At 38.4% G+C, this 9,603-nt stretch overlaps 1 non-coding gene across 1 annotated transcript; it reads left to right on the top strand.

Moving 5' to 3' along the window:
• The first annotated feature begins 3,106 nt into the window (after positions 1-3,106).
• Positions 3,107-3,178, top strand: trnap-cgg (transfer RNA proline (anticodon CGG)). Its single transcript has one exon. It is a non-coding gene; the product is annotated as a tRNA-Pro (tRNA).
• Positions 3,179-9,603: the final 6,425 nt, after the last annotated feature.

Raw genomic sequence — 9,603 nt, 5'->3', positions numbered from 1 at the left:
TCTCATTTGAGTGCACTGTAAAACACTGCACTGAGTGCTAATAGTATCTAGGATCATAGTGGCAACAGGAGTCTCCTAGATTACTGGTTTATGAACAGAAATCTCCAGTGCATGTAAACCCTGCCTCTGAGTCTGGGTCTACTTCTCTTCTTTTGTGACTTTAACATTTTTTTTTTCAGACAGTCTTTACTACCAAATCACAGACTGTCGGGGCAGACTGAGGTGATTCATGCCACAGCTGCACATCCCTGGCCTGATTTCCCTTTCCCCTCCCTGCACAGGTGAAATGCATTTCAACCGAGGTTACGACCGCTGATGGTAATCATACATCATTTGGTGGATATGAACTGTTTTCAGAGAAGCTTGAACTTGGTCATGAGGGCAGTCACAGAGCTTTAATGAATGCCAAATTATCCTCTCTGCCACCGCTGCCCTCGGGGAGGCTAAAAGTGCCATGCGTTAACAAAAAACACACACACACAACACGTAACTCTCATGCACACAAACACCAATGATAACTGCGTCTGTTCCTCATTGTCCTCGCTGCTCTTTGCCCTGTGGGTGCAAACAGAGAGCATATGGTGGCGTTCCTGTTGTGTTTCCAGTTAGCAAGGCTTTGTCTGCCTGTGCGTATGGTTCTGGTTAGGAAGGACTCCTACACGGGTTATCCAGGGCAGGAGAAATACATTTTAGCAGGTTGATCGGGGTAGAGAAATGGGGAGATATGGAATTGTTTTGATGTAATGTCTAACAGCTGACAAATGAGAGAGAGAGCTGCAAAGATCCAGGGCAGGTAGAGTCCTGGAAATTTACTTCAAGGACAATTATGTAATATATTTACTGCACTAAATCATAAAATGACCATTGCATATCAGAGATTAGCTCTTTATAGTGCGTATTATGATGCCAGTTGGTTAAAAAAAAGTAATGCTTTTTTGTCATAAAATAGACCAAGTAAACAGAATTTGATTATGAATGATTATTGACTTTTAATTTTTCAGGGTACAATTTAGCATGTGATACCGGAAAGCAACACTGTAGCATAATGTGAAAAAGAGTTATGGTTTAAAATTTCAACAACATTTGTTACGATACTAATGGAAAATATTCATTTTGCCTCACCAGTTTAAAAATTTCTGACATTTGAAACTGACAAACATTAAAAATGAACTTCTTGCCTGAATGTAACCTTCAGGCAATGTTGTACCGTTGTGGAACACCCTGTAGGAATTAATATGTTCACAAGTGTATTTCAGCAAATATTCCATCTACGATCTCTCGAATCAAACCATCATAACCCTCCTCAGAACAAGACTGAGTCATGTTACATTTAAATGCTTGTTTTCAGTTTCCTGGTGTGTGTCTTTCCTGAAACACGGTATGTTGCTGTTCTGTTGCTGCCATCTGTGGCTGACTGCTTATGAATTAAAATAGAACAGAAAATCAACACATTTTACAGCCTATCTTATATCAGTTGAACAGATTATAAACCTAAATACACAATACTAAAACTGTCATGATGAGATTCTGTATGTAATGGTGCAGTGTTTCTGTAACTCTTATCCGTCACTTAATTATCAAATAAAGTACATTAAGAATTAAAAATAATAGAAAAGAACAAGCAAAACAGAAAGAAAATGATATTTTCAGACTACTTTTGTGGTGAGAGATCAAATTAAAACACTGTTATTAGATTCCTTAAGGTCCTGAGGATTAATTGAGGATGTATCGTGTGACTGTAAAAGGCCAAAAGTAGGTATGTTACCGAGAGGCAACACCGCACCATAGAGGGTGACGGAAACATGCTAAGTTGAAATACCGACTTCTCCGGCAACAATGCTACAGCCAGCATGTTCTCATTTAAAATTTCCTTTCCAGTCTGGAATGACTGTTTTTGTTTGCCCGTTTCGAATTTAATAGAGTTCAAATTAATGCAGAATGCTTGCCGAATGAGTAAGTGTCTGTTTATGTGTTGTAAGAAATCATTAATAATCTTTTAGAAGGAGCAGATGTTTGTAACGGTTAAATTAGAGCAATATCTTAATGGAGTCTGGCAGTAAGGCAGGTGGTCGCTGAACTCTGAAAAACTGAACTGAATTTTGTACTCCCAGTGCAGTAGTCTTTTGTTTTCAGGTTAACGGCCTTAACTTTACTTTGACAGACTACAGACAGACGTATAAACATCTGATCAACTTACAGTGTAGGACTCATCAGTGCTTGTCATTGTCAAAATATAATGTTGCGCTTGTCTTGCATTCAGGAAGGTTCAGTTTCCCTGCAACCTGCAAACAAACAGCTTGCACTTTGAGTCTTGGGAGAAAATTAGGAAAATTGGGAGAACGTCTTCAACCATAGATCATTTATTAAATAGGGCTTCAACCTATTTAAAGTACCATCTATGGCTCCAGTTTGCTATTTGGACTTAAGTACTCATTTTTTTAAGCTCGGGTCTCACATATTTCTTCCCTACTCAGCAAGAAAATATAAGAGAAATTTACCCATTATGCTAAAAACAAAACAAACAACAGATGCATAGCTCATAAAACATTTGTAAAATGATTTGCTTGTGTCTTTATTTCTCATGCAAAGTCAAGAACACAGCCTGTCGGTTTTGGTTTGGATGAATAAACTGCATCATGATGCATCCAGACACCGCAATTCACTTGTACTTCCAGTTGGATTTACAGCCGTCGTAAACTGATACACAATCTAATGACAATAACTGAGAATTAATGTTTTGTTACGAATGCACCAGAGTTCCTGTTTACATACTGAATTGATTATCAGTGAAAGTGATTGACTCCAGGGCTGGTTGCAGATAGCGTGACTTGATCCAATACAAGGATTTGCTGATGATGTAATATGATGTCTGTGGGGTGGAAGGAATGAAACATTGCCCCGACTAGCTCAGCATATTTCATTATTCACTTCTTATTTCATCACTTTATGTTTCAGCAGATTTCAGCAGCAGCAGTAGAATAACCATCTCTCTGAGAGAGCAGAACGCTATAAAATGTTTCCTTTTGTTTCCCTGTCAGTGGTAGGCCTGTGGCCTGACGGGCATTTGAACTGATTCCTTACTGATCTTTCTGCGGCACTTTGCTGTGGCTCGTTGGTCTAGGGGTATGATTCTCGCTTCGGGTGCGAGAGGTCCTGGGTTCAAATCCCGGACGAGCTCTCAACAAGATAATCTTGTGTATCCAAACCCTTTAAAGTTAAGATAAAAGTACCTGCACCTTCTCCCCAAAACAGACTCTCTACAGTGGATCTTAGATGCTTTCCACCCTCTGAGCTAATAGTGGATTCATGTGGTGTTGGAATAATGGGGAAAAATTATTTCCCTACTGGGATAATTCATGTGAACACCCTCGAGTTGGAACAATAACTGAAAGGTGGAGAAAATTTTGTTACACGAGTTGCCCAGTCTTTGTCTGTTGATATCACATATGAAGAATTATGGTGAATGAAAATAAATGTTAAGTTGATAACTTTTGATTAATTTGTATACATATATGTATATATGTATATATATATGTATATATATATATATATATATATATATATATATATATATATATATATATATATATATATATTTTATTTTATTTTTTTTGGTCATGTGTAATTTGTAATATAGTATCAAGCTGTAACCATTAGTTACTGTCAACATAATGCAATGTAGATGAATTAGAAATGTTATTTATTAGCATTGACCCTATATATACAAGAGATACAGAAGTATCCACTGCTGTACCACTTGACTGAAAAGCAGCTTCTTTGCTCTGGCTGTCAAACTGCTTAACTCATCCTCAGCGCTCCATGTAAATTAAGTTTTTCTATATTTTTACAATATTTTTCTATTTATCTCTTTTGCCAATCCAATCAATCAATCAATCAATCAATCAATCAATCAATCAATCAATCAATCAAAGAGAGAACTACATCAAAATCTCACCATACAACCTTGTTGTGCTTATATGATAAATAAATCTCCTTGTATCCTTGTATTAAATCCACAACTGGATTAAATTGTGATGTTAAAAAGCCAGAAATGGAACGACAAGATATGTGATACCCTCTTAGCTAAAGAGATGGGGCATTGTTGTGTTAATGTAGATGGGTAACACAGTAAATTATTAAAGCAAACCATCTTTTTTTCCTTTGTGTACTTTCAGAGGCAAAGTTTCATCATCTGCTTTGTGCTCTGTATTGATTGACTAGTTTCCACTCCTGCTGAGAGCAACATTGTCCACAATAAAAACCTTGCCCAGGAAACCACAGTCGAGGAATGGATTAGCTCACCACTGCATTGAGAAGAGGAAAATAGACATTACAATACTATGAATAGCTCCTCGTCTGACCTTTAAAAAAAATCTATTTAATTTACTCTCTGTCATGCTGCTTTACAGTTTCATATTTTATCGTGTCAGTGAAGCTTTATGAGACATTTCCATTAAGTAGGCTTGATATGTGGTGTCATTTGTAGCTAATCGCTGCACAGTGTTTAAAACTTTCTACAGGCTGTTAGCAAAGCCTTCACAGTAAGATGGGTAATTAGATAAGCAGGTAACTTTGCGAGAACAGTGTGAACAGGTGTTGTGGTGTCCTGGGCACAGATGTAGACACTTAATGACATTCATCAGACGTGTTTTGTGAGATGTGCAGTGCTCTGTGTGTAATCTGCAGCTTCTTGAGACAGTGGAAACACAATCTAGTCACTCTGGAGGGTTAACGTCAGTGCCTAAGTTTCCCGAAACATTCTAAATGACCACAAAATTAAAGGTCTGAGTCATAGCAAGCAATGTTAGTGCTGGTTACTCCAGGTCGTGGCTTGTGACAAAGGGGCTTTTGCTATTAGGACACCCACACTATGGAACTTTCTGCCTCTTTAGCTTATTTTAAAACTTTTTATGTATAATTTTTTTTTTTTAATTCTTATTAATTTATTATCCTTGTTTGGTTGTTTTTACTCCTTCATTTTTCCTTGGCCCTTATCTCATATGACTTTTTATGACTGGGTTTTATCTCTATTGTAAAAACACTGTAACATTGTTAGGAAAAGGGCCATATAAATAAACTTTATTATTATTATACTATTATTAGAAAAGGAATGTCTGAGTGAAGATGTTAAGAAAAGTGAGAGGGAATAAAGTTTTTTTCACAGCATTACTCATTTAGGGACTCTTTACAGGGTCACACTAATTTTCATTTTCACGAGGCAACAATACTCCCATAGGTATTCTTAAAGATTTTTCCAGAGAACCCCCAGAATGTTGGTGCTGAGATTTTCATGGGGTCTCAAGTTAAATTAACATTTCAGACATTAACACTTGTATTCAACATTTGTTTTTTTAATCTTTTGTACTTTCTGAAATATTAAGCTTTTTCCAACATTTACATTCAATCTACTTTGAAGTTCTCCAGGTTTAGCATACTTTCAGCTACAGACTTTTTCAAATGGGACACAACTATTAAACATTTGCAGACAGATTCATCCATGTTCAACACAAGGTAACTATTTTTGATTTTTTAACCACAAAGGAACAAGAGAGCCCTTAAAATGTTCCATCGATTCCAACATTACTTTGTCTCTGACGCTCCTGAGAAAAACACTTGAAAGGTAATTTTAACTGTGATATCTCAGTAATTTTTTACTTAATTCAGCAAAGTCTTCAGACACTCATGACAGTTTTGTTGTCTCGTTCAAGTTGTACTTCGGCAGAGCTCTCTGTGTGTTCTCATGACAGATGATGGTGCAGGCCTCAGCTACAATAACACGCGGTTCATTATGATGATTTGATTACACTCCAGCACTCTGCCTCTGTTTTCTGATCAGTACATTTCTGTTGAGCTGTCTTTGACCTTTGGGACCTCTCTCCTTTTTTGATGTTAATAAATTCGCAATCGTGACTTACATTTGGAACACTTCCACTGCCCGGATAGCCATGAAACTCTCCTGGTTAAATCATTAGCACAGAAAATTCTTGGAATTAAAAAATAAGTCGAAGATACAAGCTTGTGCACATAACTGCTCTGAGTTAGATGTGAACTACGACTCCTGAGATGACTTTCTGCAAGAAACATCCAATCGCTGAGCTTAAAATGATGTTCCGTGGGCCACTAATGGTGGGTGGAAGCTAAATATTACGGGGTTGAGAAAACTGACAACTTAATCTGCAGCTTAAATGAATTAATTTTTACATTGTGGATAAATCGTTGATAAATTCAGATGGCACTGCATTTAGGCCTCAACTGCAGCACACATATTCACATTCACACCTCTGATTTGCCTCTTCTCAGTGGCTACAGAAGGTGAGGCTCACGGGCAATCATCCCTCAGAAGTCCCGTGTTTTTATATGAAGTAACATCTAGAATCATATTTAGAGAAAATCTTTCAACACCCATCTGGAGCAGCTGGCTGTGCCGCTGTTGACCACCCCATGAGGAGAGGGGGAGAGCAGGGACAAGAGCCATGCTAACCCAGCATGGCTAATGTCGATCAGGAAAATGAATCAGAGAAAACGGGACTCAGGCGGGCCAAGCAACGGGAAACCAGAGACATCCCAGATCAAGCTCTTTCACTTGATGGGCAGACCGGTTAAGAGCTGACAGGACACAACGTGCAAGACTCCAGCAGGACGAGGGAAGGAGGACTCTGTCTTTACTTTGGCGATGCAAAAACACAATCAAAGTTGATCGGCACTGTTTCCAGATGTGACCACAATATCATAACCGTGTTGCTGTCGTTTATGACTGTTGTATGTAATGTAATGAACGTAATGTTAAAACATAATGCACAACAGTCACTTTAAGTTTGATAATGTCAAGTGTGTCAAGCGAGCGTGCGCCCCATGTACTGAGGCGATCCGTCCTCTGCAGCTGCTGCTGGTTTGACTCCCATCTGTGGCCCTTTACTGTGTGTCATCCCCTCTCTCTATCCCCTTTCCTCTCTGCTCTTCAGCTGTCCTGTTAAATAAAGGCAAAATGCCCTTAAAAAAACATCATACAACAGACATTTTTGATTCATGTTAAGTTGTCATAATGAAGCATCTTGCAAATAATGTCCGTTTTGCACTAAAAATGGCATAATTCATTGAATGAGACTTACGAACAACTGTCATAAACATTCATAAAGACTCAGTGAATGCAACATTGTGTTGTATGATGAATTACCTTAATATCTTGAAATGCTATCACTCATACTGCTTCACGTACGTCTGGATGGATTCTGCTATCACATGCAGCATCTAGCAACCATGCAGTTTTCCCTCACATCTACTTGGCAAACATCCAGAATCAGAAAACCGATTACTGGGATACACACCAAAGAGCGCATGCACCCTCCTTCTCTGAAGTTTTGTTCGCCTTGTGAGTTGAACCTAATAACAGACACAAACATGGACCATGTCTGTATTTTTTTTAAATCATGTTTATGCTACATACATTTTATTACTCCATTAAAAAGTTGTTGCTCTTGTGAACTGACCAACTGTTCAAAATAGCATTTAAGCTGTTTCTTCATGCTGTTGATGTAAAATGGTTGTTGAGCAACCAAGATGTTCTCATGAAATCATTCACCACAACATGACTGTGCTTCCAGAGAGCAGTTCACCACCAGTTCTTACAGTAAAACCTCATTACTCAACCACACGGCCTCAGTTTTGAGCCTAACAGTTGGCTGCTCACATCACTTTCACTCTTTGTGACAGTGACGGATAAATACTGAGCTGTTTATTTATATTAACAGGTAAGAAAAATGCCACCTGAGGGAGTGAGAAGTTAATGTAATGCAGTCCACAACACGTACTGATTTTAAATTAAAGATCATGTTTGTTGATACCTTTAGGCAATGTCACTCGTTCTGCTGGGCTGATTGGATGCAGCCTGTCACATTCAGCTCAAGTTTTGCCTTGAATGATCAGTCAGATCCAACCTTTTTCAGCCTTTCTGGGGGGAAAAAACATGCCTGCTATGAAGCCGACTGAAATATTGACTGATTGGTGATGATCAGCATTGCAAAAAAGAGGTAAAATACGGCCACTCCAGACTAGATGACTGTCTGAATATCCCTTCTTCTGCAGAATTTACACTAACCTTAGGGCTTTCGTTGGATGCTGGATTTAAATCAATGGAGAAAAAAAAAAGAGTGAAAGGCTATAGTTTAAATCTCACAATCCCCCCCTGCCAAACAAATCACAGATATCAGCTGGAGTTGGTGGGGGAATGGATTCTGTTTTTAAAATGCATGTCAAAATGTACCTGAGTTGACCTCAGTTCTCACACAGACATCGATCCACCATCAGGCTGCCAAGAGAACGGACCTTTCTTGTTTTATCACTCTAATCATCCTTAGTAGGCGTAATATGGCTGAGTTTTAATAAAGTTTTCATACACACACATCTTTTCCAACTGATAACACGGCTGAAAATCTTTTGTAGGTTTTAAATTAGCACTTTTATTTGCATGTAACCAGCAAAACAATTGGGAAAAAGAAAAATGTATATTTTGACCAGCCTTCTGATCTGGATGATAAGTCTGTAGAGTCCGGATTGCCATGAAAGTAAAAGTGAAACCGACGGACAGGACATTGACGGAAATGAAGGAGAGACAACAGGGTTGACGCTGAAAGGTCTCACAAATATTGCGGACGTCTCAGGTGGAGACAGATAACTTCCGACCAATACTTCTGACACGAGAGTTACTACTAAATGTTTATTTCTTTAGTTTTTATACAGTTAAAGTTTCCAACTGAATGCGAGAAAAAGCAAAAAATAATAATATGAATCAAATTTATGCTTGAAAATGTCTTTTGCAAATATGTGTTTTCTCTTATTGTCTGAAATGTGTTTATGATGAAAATTACTAACATTCAAGAGATGGTTTAAAACAAACAAATGAAAGAAGATAAATAAAATGTTTTTTTGGAGCTTTTTTCTTTCTTCTGATCTGGGGAGGAAAGAGTTCAAGCTTTTTTAGACACTGCTGTTTTCTGACTGAAATCAAGGCTGAAAACCTTTTGTACATTACAGATTGGCTCTTTTTATTGAAGATGGTTGGAATGGTTACGTAGGCTTCCATGTCCAGACCAGCTTAATAACCATGACAGAGGAGGAGCATTGTCCTCATCATGATCAAGTATGAACCAGCAGACATTATTGTAGAGTCTCAAACAATGAGGCCTAAAGAGTGAACAAGACTTTATACCTGCAAACACTCCACTAAAGCCGGCAAGAGAACACTCAAAAAAACAGACACAATCACAGCACTCAAGTTTTATAAGCTCATATTAAAGTCTGCTTACAGCATACCGTCTGTATTTGAGATTGGAACAGCGCTTTAGTTCTCCAGTTGATTGATCTGCAGAGACCAACACACACAAAAAAACCCACAGACAAACACATGCACACAAAGGGGAGGGCTGTCTGTTTCAGTCTGTCCTCTTCCTCCTCCACAGCCACCACGTCTCTTTGTGTCATATTTCTGTGTTTCCAACGAGAGCCGACAGCCCGGTAGCAAACCGTGGCTTGGCCTAAACATACCTGCTGCTGCCACCAGCTATTTAACATGACAGCAAGTCACAAAGAAGCAAAGCCCGAGCATGT

The sequence above is a fragment of the Lutjanus erythropterus genome, chromosome 14, assembly GCF_056507025.1.
Source record: "Lutjanus erythropterus isolate fLutEry1 chromosome 14, fLutEry1.hap2, whole genome shotgun sequence".
Lineage (NCBI taxonomy): Eukaryota > Metazoa > Chordata > Actinopteri > Lutjaniformes > Lutjanidae > Lutjanus > Lutjanus erythropterus.
Note: the sequence above shows the minus strand (reverse complement) of the source record. Positions and strands in the feature narration are given on the sequence as shown.